Here is a 24,493-nt window from a genome sequence, read left to right on the forward strand (position 1 = left end):
CTCGAAGGGGGAAAACTGCTCCTGCAGTGCCACGGGGGCTGTAACCTCAAACGGGGCGTTGACCATATCAGTATCTGGGGTCGCCTTGGTGGTTGCCTCCATCTTCTTGGAGCTCTCTGTCTCGTGGGGATCAGCCTCCCGCGTCTGCTCCAATATCGGCAGATCTTTGCCTGGTTCTCCTTGGTCCATCATGAAACTGACGAATACTAGGAGTCCACTGAAAGGAAAACACAATCGCAATGACAATGAAACAAAAAAGAGAATGATGATCGGTTACTGCTTTGCAAAAGTTCTTTTTTTTCCTCTGAACAAAAATATACCAACATCACGGATCCGCTTACCTTCCCTTCGTTCGGAGAGAAGAACGGTGGCAGATGCAAGTGTTGCCTTTCTTGAAGACGATGAGGGAGAAGGGGATTCAGCGAAGAGTGAAATGATGGTTGCTTCGTCCGTCAAACTTAGACTGCGGGGAGGTGGGGTTTTGTGATATGATGGCTCGTTACTGCTGCGCTACGACCGGGGTGACTCTCCGCCTGCATACTGCCTTCTAATTTGGTGGATGGCATTTGGGCCCGCGCGCTGCATGGCCCGCATGTCGGTGAACAAAAGTATAACGGCATTCAGTAGAGGGAGACGTTTCAATGACCTAGGAGGAGCCAGAAGCGGTAGAGTGTCTCCACTGTACTAGTAGTAATTGTTTTTCTGGGTAGCTGTAGAGTGTCTCCACTGTACTAGTAGTAATTGTTTCTCGGGTCCCAAGACAAAACAGCCCATCCACACTAGTAAATAGTAGAATCAATTCAAAAACCTGGGTGCTCTTCTTCCTCCTCGCTCCCACCCACCTCACGTCAGCTCGGTCCACTCGTACCCCCAAATTCCTCACCTCACTCCTACAGAAAACCCCAGCTCCCCTTCATCCTCACTCCTACAGAAACCCCCCAGCTCCCCTTCTTCTTCGCTTGCACTACAACTAGGCTCGTCATTCGTTACTCTGCTCAAATCCATGAGCGCGACGCGACGCCCTCAAGGAAAATGGAGTCGGCTGACCCCAACGCCAAGAAGATGAGGCTCCCGCCAGCGGTGACGCCTGTTGTAGATCCCGCACCCGGCAGCGCGGGGAGAAGCGGCGACCCCGCCCCCACCAGATCCCAGGAACCCGTAGAATCTCGGGTGGGCCGCATCAGCGATCTCCCGGACGCCATCCTTGGGGAGATCATCTCGCTTCTCCCAACCAAGGATTGATGCCGCACCCAAGTCCTCTCAATTCGGTGGCACCCTCTATGGCGCGTCGTTCCCCTTAATCTGACTGTCGTCAGCTATCTCTCTTCAATGACTTTGAAATCCTGAGAGCCATCATCTCCTCCCACCAGGGCTCCGTTCAAAGCCTCTGCATCCCGTCATGCTACCTGAGCAAGCATACCATGCCCTGCACGGTGGACGCCTGGCTAGAATCCCCTGAATTCACAGAACTATAGCTGCTTGAGTTCTACTATTCCCCTGGAAATCACATACCACATACCGAACGCCATGAACTTGTGCCCTCAGCACCGATGTCCATCTCGGGGTTTTTGTCCTCTCTCCACACCGCCACCTTTGCGCAGTGCTACCTACCAGACAATCTGGTACTAAACCTTCGACTCCCATTTCTCAAGAAACTTTCACTTGTGCGGGTTCGTATATCGGAGGCCTCATTGCACAGCATCATCCACTCTAGTTGCCCTGCGCTGGAGTGCTTGGTGCTTGTTTTCACAGTTAGAATCGGTTGTTTCCAAATAAAGTCGCCTAACCTTGTAAGAATTGGAATTTCTTTTGACGGAAGGCAGCTCATCATCCAAGATGCCCCTTCACTTCAAAGGTTGATCCTTGATTCTTGTTATTCACCGTTGCAAATAACCGTCCTCTCTGCGCCTAAACTGGAGACCTTGGGTGTAATACATGATCTCTGTGCTCATTTCGATATGGTGTTTGGCTCCACAGTTCTTCAAGTACTTTATATTATCATCTACACTGGTAACCATAAGCTGCATTTTAAATTTCTGCGCATAATTTATATATCATCTTGGAGTACACATTTTGTACTAATATTATGTTCTATGCTCAATGAAGAGTTTCTCCATGGATGGCCTATCAATGGTGCTGGATTCTGTTAAGATCTTATATATCCAAATGAATAATTTTGATCTGAACAAGATTATTGGCTTGATGCAATGCTTTCCATGTCTGGAGAAGTTGTATATAAAGGTGATAATTTCACGCACATTGGAAGCCCGCATATAGTGTACTAGAATTAACCGTTCAGATGTTGCTCTTTCGACACTCTTCTTTTAGATCTTAACTGTTTTCAATCTTCATGTCTATTTAGGCAACAGGACGGGGTAAGAAAGTTATAACCAATCGGTGGATTTGTAAGCATCGGGATTTTCTCACTTCTCATGAGATTCGATTGAAGACAATAACGCTAGAACGATATGTAGCCAACCGTGCAAACACAAGATTTGTCACATTCTTCCTGCTGAATGCGAGGTTACTATTGTCCATCAGGCGTAAGTTTATCAGCAGCATGGTTTTGACAGATGGGTATGTCGAAGAGCAAAAAAAGGAGTTTCAGGTGGGCAAAAGAGCTTCTGAACGTGTCGGGCTTCTATTTACAACATATTGTGGTCATAATCCAGTAAATTTTACAACCCAGGATGTTCATTCTATGGACCTGACCAATCCATTTGACTGTGACTGCCGAAAACTGTGCTGGAGTTAGATGTTGTTGCCCTTTTCAATCTGGTTTTTTGTGTAAACCTGATGAACAATTAACCCTCGTGCTTTTGTATAGTTTGTAAGCTGGAGTTAGATGTTCCTGCCCTTTTCAACTCTGCTGTGATTGTCATATTTTCTTTGAAACAAGGCAAATGGCTTGCCATTCGTTTAATTTAGAGTGAAATATTGTAACAAATCCAAACCAAGGGAAATAACATCACTCTCGCCGGCTGCTTGAGCTCACTGTGCATTATAGAAGCCAAGTGATTAGCCCCCACCAGCACCCACAAACTTATTTCGAACTAGCACATCAAATGGGCTGTAAATTTTCATAGGAAAGGTTGCATGACCGTGACAGATTTGGATTCTGACATTTGGGACCCGCGAGGAAATAGCCTATCCAAGGTGGTGTCGACTTACTAGCCAGTCAACAAACGATTCTGCCTACCAGCCGTTGGATTGACATCCAACATCTGTCGTGTATCTTCTATCTCTTGTCTTCTTCTTCCTCCAATCGCCCAAACCAAACCACCCCGTCGACTCCGCCTGCTCCCGCCTCCCATGGCCGGCTGCGCCTCCGCCGCCCCACCGTACGTACCCTCCAATGTTGGCCAGTCCCTCCCTCTATTCCCCCACACGTCCTGTTATTCTCCGGTGACGTCAGCCCCAACACGCACCCGCGCCCGAACCAGTCAACCCTCATACTCCCCTCCGCCTACGACTGGACCGACGCATCTTCAACGGCTCCTGTTCGTTCCGTCTGAGGCCTCACCGTCGTCCTCCACCTTGCGGCCTTGGTTCCTCCTAATAGTAGTACGCAAGCAAGTGCCTCTATAGTACAAGCCCAAAAATATGGTTCCTCCTAATTGGTTGGACATCTGGGGCTCACGCCATTGTCAACGTAGTCAATAAACGAGAGAATTAGACTACGAGCGGCTGACACCAGGGACCCAGCAAGTCGCGCATTTTTTAGAGGAACAAGCAGTTGTTATTTATACTAGTTTTAGCAACGGATCAGGGTAACAACGGGGTTGTGCGGGGGTTGTGGCCCGTCTAGCCAGGGTTTTATTTATGTTTACCACATCATGAGCCCAGTTGTGTTTTTTCTTGCTGAAAATGGCTAGCCCAGTTCTATTTTTTTAAGAAATACCCAAACAAGGCCTACTTGCTTTATCGGCCCTGCTGGGATGCAAATCTTTCAAGACGAGGAGAGTTTCATTCGGTTTGCCCAGAAATGGGTTGTACATTTTTAAAACACATCAAACCGGGAATTAGTTTCAATTTTTTTCATTACAAGATCTTAAATTCCATTGATTTTTATGTGTGGACAATTATTTGGATTTTATATTTATATAAATTATTTTTCAAAATAGTTTGAATGTGAGTCAATATTTCTGGATTAAAAACAGTTGACCGCACGAAAATATGGAAAATTTCGTATACTTTTTAACCGTGGCCACAATATGGGGTGTGATGCTAACAAAAATAAGATGTGCTTCAAAAAAATTCTTACGAATTAGCAAATGGGTTGTACATTATTAGAAATAATGGAAAATGTGTTGTATGTTGTTTTCCACAGATTTGAGGCTGACTTGTGCGCCTACTACAGGTTGACGTGTATGCTTTCATAAAAAAAGGTTGACGCACACACAACGCCCTGTCAACTTAGTCAACACACGAGAGCAGTGACTGTTGGATGTCCATCCAACTGCTGTCGTGCTTCTTCAATCTCCGCTCTTCATGCTCAAGCCGCTCAAACAAGCGCCGGCGGGACTGTATGCTCCCTCCTCCCACGGCCGGTTATGCTACCGCGCAGGCCTCACGGCCCCACCGTACTCCCATCGTTGGCCTAGCCATCCCTCTACTCACCCACACCTGCTGTTATTCTCCGGTAACGGCAGACGAACCAGTAAACCCTCGTACTCCTCCGTGTGGGAAACAACTGTCGAGTATTCCCTGGCTCCGTGTCGTTCCGTTCCTAGGCCTCGCCGTCGTCCACCGCCCTGGTGCTCTCGGCGCGGCCTGGTCAACGTGGTTAATGAACAACATCCATCGGAACTAGACTGTACGTGGAGAGGCCGACAGCTGGGTCCACGGCCGCACGCAAGGAAATGCCTCCTTATTACGCGCAAAATAATGATTCCTCCACCTGACAGCTAGGACCCACAGGAAGGGCCTCTGTATTTGGCGAAAAAAACATTCCCCCCGCTGACAGGTCAGACCCACCAGCTATATCTTCGCACGCAAGGAAGTGCCTCCTTATTACGCCCAAAAAAATGAATACCCCCTTCTAGCTGGGACCCACCATATTGTTGGGCTGACTTGTGGGCCTACTCAGTTGACAGGGACGGAGAGCTTTGTCAACTTAGTCAATACTCCAGTGACCGTATGATGTCCATCCAACGGCCATAGTGCTTCTTCAACCTCTGGTCTTCTTGCTCCAGCCGCCCAAAGTAGCGCCGGTCGTGCCGCCTGCTCCTGCCTCCCGTGGTTGGCTGTGCTACCGCGGAGGCCTCACCACCCCTATACTACTCCCACCACTGGCCAGGCCATCCCTCCACTCACCCACACCCCTTGTTATTCCGCGGCGACGGCAGCTTCACACCGCAGCCGAACCAGTGAACGCTCGTACTCCTCTCCGCGTGGGCATCCACTGCCGCGTCTTGCACGGCTCCGCGTCGTCCCCTTCCTAGGCCTTGCCGTCATCCATTGCCGTGGTGCTCTCGGCGCGGCGTGGTCAATGTGGTCAACGACCGACTTCCATCGGAAGAGTACTGTACGTGGAGAGGCTGACAGCTGGGTCCACGGCAGCTGCAAGGAAGTGCCTCCTTATTACACGGAAAATAATTACTCCTCCACCTGACAGCAGGGACCCACCCGACGGGTCACCAGTATTTTGTGGAAAAAATCGTTTCCCCCTGACTGTTGGGACCCACCGGACGGGTCACCGTATTTCGCGAAAAAAACGTTCCCCCCGCTGTCAGCTCGGACCCACCGGAAGTGCCTCCTTATTACGCATAAAAAAATGAATACTCCCTCGGCTAGCTGGGACCCACCTTGCTGGGAGGCTGGCTTGTGGGCCTACTAAGTTGACGGGGATGAAGGGCTTTGTCAACTTAGTCAATATGAATGATTCTAGCTCCAGTGACCGTACAATGTCCATCCAACGGCCGTAGTGCTTCTTCAACCTCTGGTCTTCTTGCTCCAGCCACCCAAAGCAGCGCTGGTCGTGCCGCATGCTCCTGCCTCCCATGGCCGGCTGTGCTGCCGCAGAGGCCTCGCCACCCCCTACTATTCCCACCGCTGGCCAGGCCCTGCGGCAACGGCAGCCTCACACCGCAGCCGAACCAGTGAACCCTCGTAGTCCTCTCCGTGCAGGCTTCCACTGTCGCGTTGTCCCCTTCCTAGGCCTCACCGTCGTCCACCGCTGTGGTGCTTTCTGCGCGGCGTGGTCAACGTGGTCAAGGAACGACTTCCATCGGAAGAGTACTGTACGTGGAGAGGCTGACAGTTGGGTCCACGGCCATAGCCCAGTTTTTTTTGTGATTTGCCAAGTAAGTCGCTTTGTCAGGCATGTTGGGCTGCAATTCTTTCAAGACGGGGAGAGCTTTCATTCGGCTGGACGAGAAAATGGCCCATCAGTAATGAGAAATGGGCCGTACATTTTTAAAACACATCAAACCGACAATTAGTTACAAATATCTTTTTTTTATTTCAAGATTTTAAATTACATTAGTTTTTATGCGTGAACAATTTGTTGGATTTTATATTGATATACATTTATATTTAAAATCAGTTTGAATGTGAGTCGAAATTTCGGGATTAAAAACAGTTCGGACCGCACCGAAATATGCAAAATTTCGTATAATTTTTTAACAGTTGCCACAATATGGGCTGTAATGCTAACAAAAAGAATACGGGCTCCAAAAAAACCTTAAGAATTAGCAAATGGGCTGTAAATTATTAGAAATAATGGTAGATGGGCTGTATGCTGTATTCCACAGATTTGAGGCTTTCCTAAAAAAGGTTGACGCACAAGCACTGACTGTTGGATGTCCATCCAATGGCCGTCGTGCTTCTTCAATCTCTGCTCTTCCTGCTCCAGTCGCTCAAACAAGCGCCGGCGGGGCTGCCTGCTCCCTCCTCCTCGCGGCCGGCTGTGCTGTCGCGCAGGCCTCACCGCCCGATCGTACTCCCATCGCTGGCCTAGCTATCCCTCTACTCACCCACACCTGCTGTTATTCTCCGGCGACGGCAGACGAACCAGTAAACCCTCGCACAGTCGTACTCCCCTCCACATGGGAAACAACTGCTGAGTCTTCCCTGCTTCTGTGTCATCCCCTTCCTAGGCCCCGCCGTCGTCCACCGCCCTGGTGTTCTCCGCGCGGCCTGGTCAACATGGTCAACGACCGACATGCATCTGAAGTGGACTTTACGTGGAAAGGCCGACAGCTGGGTCCACGGTCGCACGCAAGGAAATGCCTCCTTATTACGTGCAAAATAATGATTCCTCCACCTGACATCGGGGACCCACCGAAAGGACCTCTGTATTTCATGAAAAAAACGTTACCTCCGCTGACATCTCGGACCCACCAGCTATATCTTCGCACGCAAGGAAGTGCTTCCCTATTATGCACACAAAAAATGAATACTCCCCCTGTTAGCTGGGGCCCAGTATAGTGGCAGGCTGACTTGTGGGCCTACTAAGTTGACGGGGACGGAGGGCTTTGTCAACTTAGTCAATATGCACGATTCTAGCTCTAGTGACCGTACGATGTCCATCCAACGGCCGTAGTGCTTCTTCAACCTCTGGTCTTCTTGCTCCAGCCGCCCAAACCAGCGCCGGTCGTGCCTCGTGCTCCTGCCTCCCGTGGACGGCTGTGATGCGGCGGAGGCCTCACTGCCCCCTACTACTCCCACCGCTGGCCAGGCCATCCCTCTACCCACCCACACCCCCTGTTATTCTGCGGCGATGGCAGCCTCACACCGCAGCGAACCAATGAACCCTCGTACTCCTCTACGCGTGGGCATCCACTGCCGCATCTTCCCCGGCTCCGCGTCGTCCCCTTCCTAGGCCTCGCCGTTGTCCACCGCCCTGGTGCTCTCGGCGCAGCATGGTCAACGTGGTCAAGGAATGGCTTCCATCGAACATGGACTGTACGTGGAGAGGCTGACAGCTGGGTCCACGGCCGCAGCAAGGAAGTGCCTCCTTATTACGTGCAAAATAATTATTCCTCCACCTGACAACGAGACCCACCGGACGGGCCACCGTATTTCGTCCCCCTGACTGCTGGGACCCACCAGCTACATCTTTGCACGCAAGGAAGTGCCTGACAGTCGGGACCCACCTGGTCGAAGCGTACGTAGCGTTGTCATTCTGGTCGCGAACGTGTACGTACATATATACTGGTCGATGTAGAGGAGCGCACGTGTCGTAGTAGAGGCGGCCAGGGTGCAAGAAAGAAAATACGGCCACGTATGTGTACATACGGGCGGGGTCTCGAACGCCTACTCGTGCATACGTACGACCAGGGCTCGTGTACATGGCTGGGTCGGAATGGAGAAACATCATCGTCATCGTGTTCATGGGGAGGCAACGGAATGCGTCGTGTTCATGGGGAGGCAACGGAACGCGTCGTGTTCATGGGGAGGCAACGGAATGCGTCGTGTTCATTGGGAGGGCTTGGACGAAACAGGCGATGGAAACGAGGCCTGTCATACCGCAGAATGGAGGAAACGGGCTTGTGTTCGACCGACCACGTTCGAAACGGGATCTTGTTCATCGGGAGGGGTCTGGCGTACCGTAAAACGGAGGAAACGGGCCTCCTATGGTCGAAACGGGGGTCCTGTTGATTGGGAGGGGTGTGGCGTACCGCAAAACGGACGAAACGGACTTGTGTTGGAGCGCTACGGTCGAAATGGGGGTCCTGTTCATCGGGAGGGGTGTGGCATACCGCAAAACGGGACTCCACGGGATATTGTTCATCTCCACCGTCGACCCCCTCCAGCCTCCACGAGCTACTGTTCATCCACCGTCGACCTCCTCCAGCCTCCACCTGTGACTGTTCATCCACGGGCTCCTGTTCATCCAGCCTCCACCACGCGCTACTCCACCGGCTACTGTTCAACCAGCCCTCTCCCCGGGCTCCTGTTCAACCACCCCTCCACGGGCTACTGTTCATCCTGCCCTCCACCGTCTACTGTTCATCCTGCCCTCCACGGGGTGGTCCTGTTCATCTGGCCCTCCACGGGGTCTTGTTCATCCAGCCCCAACCGGCTCGATCGATCGGGGTCCTATTCATCTAGAGGCAACACCACGGGGTCCTGTTCATCCATCCCCACCGGGAACTGTTCATCCAACCCCCCCCCCCCCCCGCAACACTCACTATTCATCCAGAGGCAGCATCGACCGGCATCAGTTAGCAGCATTAGCGAAGGAATCGCTCGATCGGGTTCAGTTAACAGCCATCGATCGATCGCTCGGGTTCAGTAACGCGTAGCCTGCAGTGCAATCGCTCAGGTTCAGTTAGAGCCCAACGCCTCGCTCGGGTTCAGTTAGAGCCAACGCCTCGCACACATGCGCGTACGTGTACGAGGGAAACGCGCATCGCTCGGTCCCCGACCTCCCACCGTAACCAGGAACTCCCTGAAAGTTTCCTCGCCCTCGCTTCTACCATGGTTTTTTCCGTCATGGACGGCCCAAAGAATGTCATGCAGCTGTGTCTCCGGCCTGCCCAGGACGAAAAGCCCATTTTCTGTCATGATTTTCTATCATAGAAGTAGGAGCCCACCACATCTATGATGATACCGGGTTTTGTCACAATTATCGTCATAGAAGTGTCATATGTATGACAGAAAAAAAATCGTTCAGCCCAAAATGTCACGGATGTGTCTTTTTTTTGTAGTGCCTACTTCCTGCTTGATTGATCTTGATGAATATGAGTATTACAAGAGTTGATCTACCACGAGATCGTAATGGCTAAACCCTAGAATTGTATCCTATGAGTATATGGTAATGAATCTGTCCTATCCGGACTATGCCCTCCGATTTATATAGACACCGGAGAGATCTAGGGTTACATGGAGTCGGTTACATAGGAGGGAATCTTCATAATCAGTCGCCTAGCTTGCCTTCCACGCCAAGTAGAGTCCAATCCGAACACGGGTATAGTCTTCGGTCTTCGTGTCTTCACAGCCCATCAATCCGGCCCACGGATAACATGCCGGACACCTGAGGACCCCTTAGTCCAGGACTCCCTCAGTTGCCCCTGAACCTGGCTTCAATGATGAGGAGTCCGACGCGCAGATTGTCTTCGGCATTGCAAGGCGGGTTCCCCTTCTTCCAAACTCCCAAGAAACTCTTCAGACATGATGATTGTATCCGGACCTGTTACACACCATACACAACCGCAGAGAGAATATATATATTCCACACGAGTTCTATCCACTGGCAGCTTCCGGCAACATGATATCACGCCCGTCTGGTCATAATTTTGAACCGTTTGTCCCACGTTTAAAGATGCAGTTGCTATTGGCACATCTTGTCAAAGCACAGATCATGTCCCCTTATTGCGGGATTCTCATTAATGCGGGTATGGGTAACCCAACCGTGTTGTTTGCACAGCCTTCGGAAACAGGCGAATCTTAAGGCGAGCGAGGAGGCGTTTGATATGTGCTGCCTTTATAAGAGGATAAGGATCCCCTCTTCCTCTTCTCACGCTTTCTCTCCATCTCCGCCTTCCCGACCTCGAGCTCCAGCGCCCAAGTTCCAATCTCCTTTCCACCCCAGCAACCATGTCCGGATCTGGTGGTCAGGGCAAGTGGATGGTCTCCTCCGTCAAGGAGGAGGAAATTACTGAGCTCCGGGCGGCCGGATATTTGGCGAAGGGAATCGCCCACCGCTTGCCAGCCAAGGGTCAAGTCGTTCCCACGTCGGAGCCCAACGATAGGGTAGTATTCCTCCCTTATTTCTTCGCGGGCTTGGGTTTCCACTCCACCCCTTCGTCCGCGGGCAAATGAATCATTACAAGGTAGATTTCCATGATCTATCCCCGAATTCCTTCCTCAACATTTCTGCGTTTATCGTCATGTGCGAGGCCTTCCTCTGCATCCCACCCCACTTTGGGCTATGGCTCAAAGTCTTCAACGTGAAGCCGAAGGTGGTGGATGGCCAGCACACGGAGTGCGGTGGAGCCATGGTAAGCAAGCTGCCCAATGTCTCCTGGCCGAGAGGTATTTTTGTGGAGACAGTGAAGGAGTGACAGAAGCAGTGGTTCTACATCACAGAACCCCGCGGCACCTCCTGGGCCACGGCTGCCGAATTCTGCTCTGGTGCTCCTATGCGGCTCACTTCTTGGGTCGAGAAGAGTCCCGATTGGGATTCGTCCAACGAGGTAATAGCGTCGCAGACGCGCGTTCAAAGCATGATAGCCAAGAACGTCAAGCTTGTAGATGTAATCCAGGTGATGTTAGTTCGCCGAATTCTCCCGTGCCAACGCCGAAGCCGCCCTTTGTGGGAGTTCGATCCGAAGAATCACCATACCTTGGTGAGGCTCTTCGAGACTACTCACGAGGAAGCATGGAAGTTGCACTTTAAGGGCAACAAAAAACCACCGGCCGCGGGTTCAGATCGCGGACACGACACCAGTCATCCTGCCAGTGAGGTATGTGCTACCTCTTGAGCACTGTGTTGGTTTTCCCCGAAGAGGAAGGGATGATGCAGCAAAGTAGCGTAAGTATTTCCCTTAGTTTTTGAGAACCAAGGTATCAATCTAGTAGGAGGCTACGCGCGAGTCCCTTGTACCTGCACAAAACAAATAAATCCTCGCAACCAATGCGAATAGGGGTTGTCAATCCCTACATGGCCACTTACGAGAGTGAGATCTGATAGATATGATAAGATAATATTTTTGGTATTTTTGTGATAAAGATGCAAAGTAAAATAAAGGAAAAGTAAAGAGCAAAGGAAATAACTAAGTAGTAGGAGATTAATATGATGAAGATAGACCCGGGGGCCATAGGTTTCACTAGTGGCTTCTCTCGAGAGCATAAGTATTCTATGGTGGGTGAACAAATTACTGTTGAGCAATTGACAGAATTGAGCATAGTTATGAGAATATCTAGGTATGATCATGTATATAGGCATCACGTCCGAGACAAGTAGACTGACTCCTGCCTGCATCTACTACTATTACTCCACTCATCGACCGCTATCTAGCATGCATCTAGAGTATTAAGTTAAAAACAGAGTAACGCCTTAAGCAAGATGACATGATGTAGAGGGATAAACTCATGCAATATGATGAAAACCCCATCTTGTTATCCTCCATGGCAACAATACAATACGTGCCTTGCTGCCTGATACGTCTCCAACGTATCTATAATTTTTGATTGCTCCATGCTATATTATCTACTATTTTGGGCAATATTGGGCTTTACTATCCACTTTTATATTGTTTTTGGGACTAACCTATTAACCGGAGGCCCAGCCCAGATTTGTTGTTTTATGCCTATTTCAGTGTTTTGAAGAAAAGGAATTTCAGACGGAGTCGAAACGAAATGAAATCAACTAGAGAAGTTATTTTTGGAACGAAAGCCACCCGATGGACTTGGACCCCACATCAAGGAAGGAACGAGGAAGCCACGAGGGTGGGGGGCGCGCCCACCCCCCTAGGGCGCGTCCCCTGCCTCGTGGGGCCCTCGTGGCTCCCCTAACGTACTTCTTCAGCCTATATAACTCCACGTACCCTAAAACTTCCAAAACAGATAATAGATCGGGGGTTCCGCCGCCAGAAGCCTCCGTAGCCACCGAAAGCTAATCTAGACCCGTTCCGGCACCCTGCCGGAGGGGGCAATCCTTCTCCGGTGGCCATCTTCATCATCCCGGTGCTCTCCATGACGAGGAGAGAGTAGTTCTCCCTCGAGGCTGAGGGTATGTACCAGTAGCTATGTGTTTGATCTCTCTCTCTCTTGTATTCTTGAGGTGATACGATCTTGATGTATCGCGAGCTTTGCTATTATAGTTGGATCTTATGTTTCTCTTCCCCCCTCTTCTCTCTTGTAATGAATCGAGTTTCCCCTTTGAAGTTATCCTATCGGATTGAGTCTTTAAAGACTTGAGAACACTTGATGTATGTCTTGCCGTGGATATCTGTGGTGACAATAGGATACCACGTGCCACTTGATGTATGTTTTGGTGACCAACTTGCGGGTTTCGTGACATTGGGAACCTATGCATAGGGGTTGGCACACGTTTTCGTCGTGATTCTCCGGTAGAACTTTGGGGCACTCTTTGAGGATCTATGTGTTGGTTGAATAGATGAATCTGAGATTGTGTTATGCATATCATATAATCATACCCATGGATACTTGAGGTGACATTGGAGTATCTATGTGACATTAGGGTTTTGGTTGATTTGTGTCTTAAGGTGTTATTCTAGTACGAACTCTAGGGCTGTTTGTGACACTTATAGGAATAGCCCAACGGATTGATTGGAAAGAATAACTTTGAGGTGGTTTCGTACCCTACCATAATCTCTTCATTCGTTCTCCGCTATTAGTGACTTTGGAGTGACTCTTTGTTGCATGTTGCGGGATAGTTTTATGATCCAATTATGTTAGTATTGTTGAGAGGACTTGCACTAGCGAAAGTATGAACCCTAGGCCTTGTTTCCTAGCATTGCAATACCGTTTATGCTCACTTTTATCACTTGCTACCTTGCTGTTTTTATTAGTTCAGATTACAAAAACTATTATCTACTATCCATATTGCACTTGTATCACCATCTCTTCGCCGAACTAGTGCACCTATACAATTTACCATTGTATTGGGTGTGTTGGGGACACAAGAGACTCTTTGTTATTTGGTTGCAGGGTTGCTTGAGAGAGACCATCTTCATCCTGCGCCTCCTACGGATTGATAAACCTTAGGTTATCCACTTGAGGGAAATTTGCTACTGTCCTACAAATCTCTGCACTTGGAGGCCCAACAACGTCTACAAGAAGAAGGTTGTGTAGTAGACATCAAGCTCTTTTCTGGCGCCATTGCCGGGGAGGTGAGTGCTTGAAGGTATATCTTTAGATCTTGCAATTGAGTCTTTTAGTTTCTTGTTTTATCACTAGTTTAGTTTATAAAAGAAAACTATAAAAAAATGGAATTGAGTTTATCTCATACGCTTCACCTTTTTAATATCTTTCGTAAGTATGATGGAAAGGAAAATTGTGCTCAAGTGCTAGAAGAAGAAATCTATAAAATGTTTGGCACTAAATATTTTAATGATGAGCATGATTGCAATGTTGTTAGTACGAATTCTTTGAATATCCATAATACTAATGACGATTGCACTAGTTATGATGAAAATGCCTCCTATAAACATGTCAATTTTTGTGGAGTAGACTGGGTTTGCAAGTACACACCAAATAGGGAAGATAGATATTGTAAGAGGCATAAGTACTTAGAAACTAAATTGTTGCAAGAAAGTCTAGATGAATGTGCTGAAAGATTTAATATTTTTCGTGCCCCTTGTGAACTTTGCAATGAACATGGTCATTTAAAGCTCCAATGCTATTTGTTTCATGATCAAGTCGTGTCCAAACATTGTGATAATTTGATTACCCTTGAGCATCATAAAGAGCTTAGCCTTCTTTTGGGTTATGAAGAAATGAAACGTATAACTGAGGGTATTCCAAAGTTTAATCTTGATAGAGTTCTTGATTTTGATCTAGAGAATATTTATATGTACTGTGCGGTGAATTGCATTGAAAATCCTTATATTGCCAACTACATAGAGAAAAGAAAACAAATAGAAGATGAAGAGAATACTAATGAAAGGGAAGAGACTTCCCAATACCCTCCTATTGTTTCTTATGATGAATCGGGTAACAAGGAAGAGCCTCCTATTCAACCAATCTCATTAATAAGGAGCTCCAAAAAGAGGATTGAACCCACACATGATGTGGTGAAGAAGAAGAAAAGAAAAAGAAAGAGAGGTAAAAAGATATCTCTCCCAAATAATGTTGCTCCTATTACTAATGTGCCTCATGAAAATATAATTGTGGAAGATAATGATACTTCTTATGATCTTGAAAATCTTTTTGGCACTTGCTTGGAAGAATATGATAATTGCTATACTTTTGGTGCTATCCATACTATTAATGATGAGAGTGATTATGCTTATGATATGAAAAGGCCCAAGCTTGGGGAAGCTATGTTTGATGAGGATGACATATTTGAGAATATATTTGCTGCAATTAATGTTTGTCCCAAGCTTGGGGATGCTATGTTTAATAATGATGATATTTTTAGCCTCTCAAGTTTCGATATGCAAAGTTGTTATGATGATAGCATGCCTCTACCTATGATGGTAATATTTATGAAAGTGGATTTGGAGAGGTCATGACTTTATTTAGTGATGTATCCACTATTTCGGAAGAGGTTTCAATCGATTATGATGAGAACAAAGTTGCTACTTATGATGATTATTGTGATAAAACTTATGCTATAAAGAGTAGTGATGATTATATTTATAAAAATTGTCATGATTATGAGTACCCTTTCTCTGAACATTACTCTTTTAATGTGGAAACAATTTATTGTATTCAAGTCTCTTATGATACTCCCACTATTCTGAATGAGAATAATTTTGCTTATGTGGTGAGTAATAAAATTTCTATGCTTGTAGATCATGAAAAGAATGCTTTAGGTGCTGGTTATATTGTTGAATTCATTCATGATGCTACTGAAAATTATTATGAGGGAGGAACATATGCTTGTAGGAATTGCAATAATATCAAGTTTCCTCTCTATGTGCTTAAAATCTTGAAGTTTTGCTTGCTTTACCTTCCTATGCTAATTGATTATTGTTTTCATAAGTTGTTTGCTCACAAAATCCCTATGAACAGGAAGTATGTTAGACTTAAATGTGCTAGTCATATTCTTCATGATGCTCTCTTTATGTTTCAATTCTTATCTTATATGTGAGCATCATTGAAATCATCATGCCTAGCTAGGGGCATTAAACGATAGCGCTAGTTGGGAGGCAACCCAATTTTATTTTTGTTCCTTGCTTTTTGCTCCTGTTTAGTAATAAATAATTCATCTAGCCTATGCTTAGATGTGGTTTTATGCTTTTAATTAGTGTTTGTGCCAAGTAGAACCGTTGGGAAGACTTTGGGGAAAGTCTTGTTGATCATGCTGTCAAAAACAGAAACTTTAGCGCTCACGAGAATTGCTGCCATTTTTATTTGGAGAGTGCTATTTAGTTAATTATTTTTTCAGATGATTAATAGATAAATTCCTCAGGTCCAGCAATTTATTTGAGAATTTTATGAGTTCCAGAAGTATACGTTTGATCCAGATTACTACAGACTGTTCTGTTTTTGACAGATTCTGTTTTCATTGTATTGTTTGCTTATTTTGATGAATCTATGGCTAGTAAAATAGTTTATAAACCATACATAAAGTTGGAATACAGTAGGTTTAACACCAATATAAATAAAGAATGAGTTCATTACAGTACCTTGAAGTGGTGATTTATTTTCTTATACTAACGGAGCTCACGAGTTTTCTACTTTAAGTTTTGTGTTGTGAAGTTTTCAAGTTTTGGGTAAGGATTCGATGGACTATGGAATAAGGAGTGGAAAGAGCCTAAGCTTGGGGATGCCCCGGAAGGCATCCCCTCTTTCGTCTTCGTTCATCGGTAACTTTACTTGGAGCTATATTTTTATTCGCCACATGATATGTGTTTTGCTTGGAGCGTCAATTTATTTTGTTAGGATTTGCTTGCTGTTATTTAGAACAATGTTTTGCATCTTTTATTTCAATAAAAGTGGCATTGATGGCCTTTACTATGCCTATGTTACAAGTATACATGTTGCTGTTTGAAAACAGAAGGTTTACCGCTGTTGCAATAATTCCCTGGAAAATTCAGAATGTGATAAAATGTTGAAACCTTTTGCATATTAAGCTCTGATAAATTTACTACAGTGGGAATTTTCTTTCATAAATTTTTGAGCTAGGAAAGTATGGATGTTTCTGCTTTCTTTACAGACTATCCTGTTTAGGCAGATTGCTGTTATGTTTGCATTGTTTGCATATGTTTGCTTCTTTAATGATTCTATTTGAGGATAGGACTATTAAATATGCAGAGGCATTTAGTATGCAATGTTGAATAATAATTTTAGTGATTTGCTACAGTAGAGTATGATAAGGTTTTTGCAATGGTTTATACTAACTTATCTCACGAGTCCTTGTTGAGTTTTGTGTGGATGAAGCTTTTGAGATTTAGGGAGACCGTGATATGAGAGGAATTAAGGGGACACAAAAGCTCAAGCTTGGGGATGCCCAAGGCACCCCAAGATAATATTTCAAGAAGTCTCAAGCATCTAAGCTTGGGGATGCCCCGGTTGGCATCCCACCTTTCTTCTTCAACAATTATCGGTTAGTTTCGGTTGATCCTAAGTTTTTGCTTCTTCACATGATGTTTGCTATTCTTAGATATCATTTTATTTTGCTTTGCTTGATGTTTGCATAGAATACCAAGATCTGAAATTATTAAATGTTAGAGAGTCTTCACATAGTTTCATAATTATTCGACTACTCATTGACCTTCACTTATATCTTTCGGAGTAGTTTGTTGTTGCTCTAGTGCTTCACTTATATCTTTTAGAGCATGGTAGTAGTTTTATTTTGAAGAAATAGATGAACTCTCATGCTTCACTTAGATTATTTTGAGAGTCTTAAATATCATGGTAATTTGCTTAAAATCCTAATATGCTAAGCATAAAAGATTTGTAAGGATTTTTATGAGTGTGTTGAATACTAAGAAAAGTTTGATGCTTGATGAATGTTTTGAGATATGGAGGTAGTGATATCAAAGTCGTGCTAGTTGAGTAGTTGTGAATTTGAGAAATACTTGTGTTGAAGTTTGCAAGTCCCGTAGCATGCACGTATGGTAAACGTTGTGTAACAAATTTGAAACATGAGGTGTTATTTGATTGTCCTCCTTATGAGTGGCGGTCGGGGACGAGCGATGGTCTTTTCCTATCAATCTATCCCCCTAGGAGCATGCGCGTAGTGCAGAGGTTTTTGATGACTTGTAGATTTTTGCAATAAGTATATGAGTTCTTTATGACTAAAGTTGAGTCCATGGATTATACGCACTCTCACCCTTCCATCCTTGCTAGCCTCTTCGGTACCGTGCATTGCCCTTTCTCACACCGAGAGTTGGTGAAAACTTCGCCGGTGCATCCAAACCCCGTGATATGATACGCTCTGTCACACATAAACCTCCTTATATCTTCCTCAAAACAGCCACCATACCTACCTATTATGGCATTTCCATAGCCATTCCGAGATATATTGCCATGCAACTTTCCACCATCCAGTTTATCATGACACATTCATCATTGTCATATTGCTTAGCATGATCATGTACTTGACATAGTATTTGTGGCAAAGCCACCGTTCATAATTTTTTCATACTTGTCACTCTTGATTCATTGCATATCCCGGTACACCGCCGGAGGCATTCATATAGAGTCATCTTTGTTCTAGTATCGAGTTGTATCATTGAGTTGTAAATAAATAGAAGTGTGATGATCATCATTCAATAGAGCATTGTCCCAAAAAAAGGAAGGCCAAAAAAAGGCCAAACAAAAAATAAAAAAATAAAAATAAAAGGGACAATGCTACTATCCTTTTTCCACACTTGTGCTTCAAAGTAGCACCATGATCTTTATGATAGAGAGTCTCTTGTTCTGTCACTTTCATATACTAGTGGGAATTTTTCATTATAGAACTTGACTTGTATATTCCAACAATGGGCCTCCTCAAGTGCCCTAGGTCTTCGTGAGCAAGCAAGTTGGATGCACACCCACTAGTTTCTTTTGTTGAGATTTCATACATTTATAGCTCTAGTGCGTCCGTTGCATGGCAATCCCTACTCCTTGCATTAACATCAATCGGTCAGCATCTCCATAGCCCATTGATTAGCCTCGTTGATGTGAGACTTTCTCCTTTTTTGTCTTCTCCACATAAACCCCTCATTATTCTATTCCACCCATAGTGCTATATCCATGGCTCGCGCTCATGTATTGCGTGAAAGTTTATGAGTTTGGATTACTAAAGTATGAAACAATTGCTTGGCTTGTCATCGGGGTTGTGCATGATGAGAGCATTCTTGTGTGACGAAAATGGAGCATGACTAAACTATATGATTTTGTAGGGATGAACTTTCTTTGGCCATGTTATTTTGAGAAGACATAATTTCTTAGTTAGTATGCTTGAAGTATTATTATCTTTATGTCAATATGAACTTTTGTCTTCAATCTTTCGGATCTGAATATTCATATCACAAGTAAGAAGAATTACATTGAAATTATGCCAACTAGCATTCCACATCAAAAATTATCTTTTTTATCATTTACCTACTCGAGGACGAGCAGGAATTAAGCTTGGGGATGCTTGATACGTCTCCAACGTATCTATAATTTTTGATTGCTTCATGCTATATTATCTACTGTTTTGGGCAATATTGGGCTTTATTATCCACTTTTATATTATTTTTGGGACTAACCTATTAACCGGAGGCCTAGCCCAGATTTGTTGTTTTATGCCTATTTCAGTGTTTTGAAGAAAAGGAATATCAGACGGAGTCAAAACGAAACGAAATCAACTAGAGAAGTTATTTTTGGAACGAAAGCCACCCGATGGACTTGGACCCCATGTCAAGGAAGGAACAAGGAAGCCACAAGGGTGGGGGGCGCGCCCACCCCCTAGGGTGCGCCCCCCTACCTCGTGGGGCCCTCGTGGATCCCCTGACGTACTTCTTCAGCCTATATAACTCCACGTACCCTAAAACTTCCAAAACAGAGAATAGATCGGGAGTTCCGCCGCCAGAAGCCTCCGTAGCCACCGAAAGCCAATCTAGACCCGTTCTGGCACCCTGCCGGAGGGGGCAATCCTTCTCTGGTGGCCATCTTCATCATCTTGGTGCTCTCCATGACGAGGAGGGAGTAGTTCTCCCTCGGGGCTGAGGGTATGTACCAGTAGCTATGTGTTTGATCTCTCTCTCTCGTGTTCTTGAGGTGATACGATCTTGATGTATCGCGAGCTTTGCTATTATAGTTGGATCTTATGTTTCTCTTCCCCCCTCTTCTCTCTTCTAATGAATCGAGTTTCCCCTTTGAAGTTATCCTATCGGATTGAGTCTTTAAAGACTTGAGAACACTTGATGTATGTCTTGCCGTGGATATCTGTGGTGACAATGGGATACCACGTGCCACTTGATGTACGTTTTGGTGACCAACTTGCGGTTTCGTGACATTGGGAACCTATGCATAGGGGTTGGCACACGTTTTCGTCGTGATTCTCCGGTAGAACTTTGGGGCACTCTTTGAGGATCTATGTGTTGGTTGAATAGATGAATCTGAGATTGTGCGATGCATATCATATAATCATACCCATGGATACTTGAGGTGACATTGGAGTATCTATGTGACATTAGGGTTTTGGTTTATTTGTGTCTTAAGGTGTTATTCTAGTACGAACTCTAGGGCTGTTTGTGACACTTATAGGAATAGCCCAACGGATTGATTGGAAAGAATAACTTTGAGGTGGTTTCGTACCCTGCCATAATGTCTTCGTTCGTTCTCTGCTATTAGTGACTTTGGAGTGACTCTTTGTTGCATGTTGCGGGATAGTTTTATGATCCAATTATGTTAGTATTGTTGAGAGGACTTGCACTAGCGAAAGTATGAACCCTAGGCCTTGTTTCCTAGCATTGCAATACCGTTTACGCTCACTTTTATCACTTGCTACCTTGCTGTTTTTATTAGTTCAGATTACAAAAACTATTATCTACTATCCATATTGCACTTGTATCACCATCTCTTCGCCGAACTAGTGCACCTATACAATTTACCATTGTATTGGGTGTGTTGGGGACACAAGAGACTCTTTGTTATTTGGTTGCAGGGTTGCTTGAGAGAGACCATCTTCATCCTACGCCTCCTACGGATTGATAAACCTTAGGTTATCCACTTGAGGGAAATTTGCTACTGTCCTACAAACCTCTGCACTTGGAGGCCCAACAACGTCTACAAGAAGAAGGTTGTGTAGTAGACATCACTGCCCCTACTGTCGCTGGGAAAGGACACCGCAAGATTGAACCCAAAGCTAAGCACTTCTCCCAATGCAAGAAAGATCAATCTAGTAGGCCAAACCAAAATGATAATTCGAAGAGACTTGCAAAGATAACCAATCATACATAAAAGAATTCAGAGAAGATTCAAATATTGTTCATAGATAGACTTGATCATAAACCCACAATTCATCGGTCTCAACAAACACACCGCAAAAAGAAGATTACATCGAATAGTTCTCCACAAGAGAGGGGGAGAACATTGTATTGAGATCCAAAAAGAGAGAAGAAGACATCTAGCTAATAACTATGGACCCGTCGGTCTGAGGTAAACTACTCACACTTCATCAGAGGGGCTATGGTGTTGATGTAGAAGCCCTCCGTGATCGATGCCCCCTCCGACGAAGCTCTGGAACAGGCCCCAAGATGGGATCTCATGGACATAGAAAGTTGCGGTGGTAGAATTAGGTTTTTGGCTCTGTATCTGATCTTTTGGGGTACGTAGGTATATATAGGAGGAATGAGTACGTTGGTGGAGCAACAGGGGGGCCACGAGGGTGGGGGGCGCGCCCCCTACCTCGTGGCCTCCTCTTTTGTGTCTTGACGCAGGGTCCAAGTCTCCTGGGTCTTGTTCATTGAGAAAATCATGTTCACGAAGGTTTCATTCCGTTTGGACTCCGTTTGATATTCCTTTTCTTCGAAACCCTAAAACAGGCAAAAAAAAGCAATTCTGGGCTGGGCCTCCGGTTAGTAGGTTAGTCCCAAAAATAATATAAAAGTGGATAATAAAGCCCAATAATGTCCAAAACAGTAGATAATGTAGCATGGAGCAATCAAAAATTATAGATACGTTGGAGACGTATCAAGCATCCCCAAGCTTAATTCCTGCTCGTCCTCGAGTAGGTAAATGATAAAAACAGAATTTTTGATGCGGAGTGCTACTTGGCATAAATTTAATGTAATTCTTTTTAATTGTGGTATGAATATTTAGATCCGAAAGATTCAAGACAAAAGTTCATATTGACATAAAGATAATAATACTTCAAGCATACTAACTAAGCAATTATGTCTTCTAAAAATAACATGGCCAAACAAAGTTCATCCCTACAAAATCATATAGTTTAGTCATGTTTCATTTTTGTCACACAAGAATGCTCTCATCATGCACAACCCGATGACAAGCCAAGCAATTTTTTCATACCTTAGTAATCTCAAACCTATTAACTTTCATGCAATATATGAGCGCGAGCCATGGACATAGCACTTTGGGTGGAATAGAATATAATGAGGGGGGTTATGTGGAGAAGACAAAAAGGAGAAAGTCTCACATCAACGAGGCTAATCAATGGGCTATGGAGATGCCCACCGATTGATGTTAATGCAAGGAGTAGGGACTGCCATGCAACGGATGCACTAGAGCTATAAATGTATGAAAGCTCAACAAAAGAAACTAAGTGGGTGTGCATCCAACTTGCTTACTCACGAAGACCTAGGGCACTTGAGGAGGCCCATTGTTGGAATATACAAACCAAGTTCTATAATGAAAATTCCCACTAGTATATGAAAATGACAAAACAAGAGACTCTCTATCATGAGGATTACGGTGGTACTTTGAAGCACAAGTGTGGCAAAGGATAGTAACATTGTCCCTTCTCTCTTTTTCTCTCATTTTTCTGGGGCCTTCTCCTTTTTTATGGCCTTTCTCTCTCTCTCTTTTTTATGGCCTTTATATTTTTTTTATAATTCCTTGGAAGTGCGTTATATCGACTAGAGGGAGGGTGAATAGGCGATTTTTATGAAATTCTTCACTGAGGAATTTGCTGGTGAGGAAATTCCTTAGCGAAGAACTACTAGCAGCGGAATAAGTACTCAAAAGTAAACACAACAGAATACAAGCATAGTCATCATGATGAAATGAAGACAGGCACAAAGTACAGGAAGCGTAATCACAGGATAACTCAGGATGAAGACAAACAGACTGAAGAAATTGAACTGAGGAAATTGAGAAAGTCTTCAGTCAAAGTCTTCAAACACAGATATGAACAAACATACAGCACAGTTATGAGGAAATGAAAGAGTTGAGGAAATAAAACCAGTAAGCTCGGTGAAGACAATGATTTGGTAGACCAATTCCAACTGCTGTCTCAGTTGTACGTATGGTTGGAGCGGCTGAGTATTTAAACTTGAGGACACACAGTCCCGGACACCCAGTCAAGGACACTTAGTCCAAGACACCCAGTCCTCACCGTATTCTCCTTGAACTAAGGTCACATAGACCTCGTCCAATCACTCGTGGTAAGTCTTCAGGCGACTTCCAAACCTTCACAAACTTGGTCACTTGGCGATCCACTATTCCTCTTGGATGCTCTAGACCATGACGCCTAACCGTCTGGAAGAAGCACAATCTTCAAAGGTAACAAGCGTCGGATCCACTCAGGATCAATCTCTTCAGTGATGCTCAATCACTTGGGGTTTGTAGGTGTTTGGGTTTTGGGTTTTTGGTTTTTCCTCACTTGATGATTTTCGCTCAAAGTCCTCGGAGGATGGGTTGCTCTCAAATGACAAGTGTCAGTTTCTCTTAGAGCAGCCAACCAGCTAGTGGTTGTAGGGGGCGGCTATTTATAGCCTAGGGAGTAGCCCGACATGGTAAGACATAAATGCCCTTCAATGATATGACCGTTAGGTGGATAGATATTTTGGGATAGCTGGCGCATAGCATAGCAATGGTCGGAATTTTGAGTAGCAAAATCCTCAGGGCTATCATGTTCCTCACTGTGTAGGCAATCCGCACTGGCGAATTCCTAACTCCTCAGTCAGGAAAAATTCCTCAGAGACCAGAAGAACTTCGTCTCTGTCACTGAAGAAATTGACTGAACTGTATGAGATTTCCAATGGCTTCACTCGAAGGGATTGGTAGGTGTAGGATTTGAGTTGAGCATCACATGGAAATTTTTACTTAGTATTTCCTCGACCCCATTTAACAGTACGGTGTTTCCTATGACTCAAGAAAGAGAAAAACAAAACTATGAAAACGAAAGTCTTCAAGCTTCATATTTCTCGCATGAATATCAAGTCTTCACGGACACACCAATTTCTTCACTTTCAAAGTATTCATGAATGTCTTCAGAAATACCAAAATCTTCAGTCGGAGATATTCATTTTTAGGGGTCGACTTTTCCTGTAAATATCAAACTCCTCATAGACTTATAGACCTGTGTACACTCACACACGCATTAGTCCCTTAACCTATAAGTCTTCAATACACCAAAATCACTAAGGGGCACTAGATGCACTTACAATCTCCCCCTTTTTGGTGATTGATGACAATATAGGTTAAGTTTTCAACGGGGATAAACATATGAATTGTAAATACTGATATAGTGAGGAATTTGCTTTTGAAGCAATGCACACTTGAAGAGTTGAATCATGGAGATCTCCCCCTATATCTTGTAATTTATACACGCATTTAACATATAATATGAAGAATTTGAAATGCATGATGAAATATGGTGCCTGATGAAATTCAGCATGCGTGCAATAATATTAACAAGGAATAAGCATGCAGAATAGTGCATCAAGAGTATGAGAGCACAGTGCATCAA

Source organism: Triticum aestivum, chromosome 1A, assembly GCF_018294505.1.
Source record: "Triticum aestivum cultivar Chinese Spring chromosome 1A, IWGSC CS RefSeq v2.1, whole genome shotgun sequence".
NCBI lineage: Eukaryota > Viridiplantae > Streptophyta > Magnoliopsida > Poales > Poaceae > Triticum > Triticum aestivum.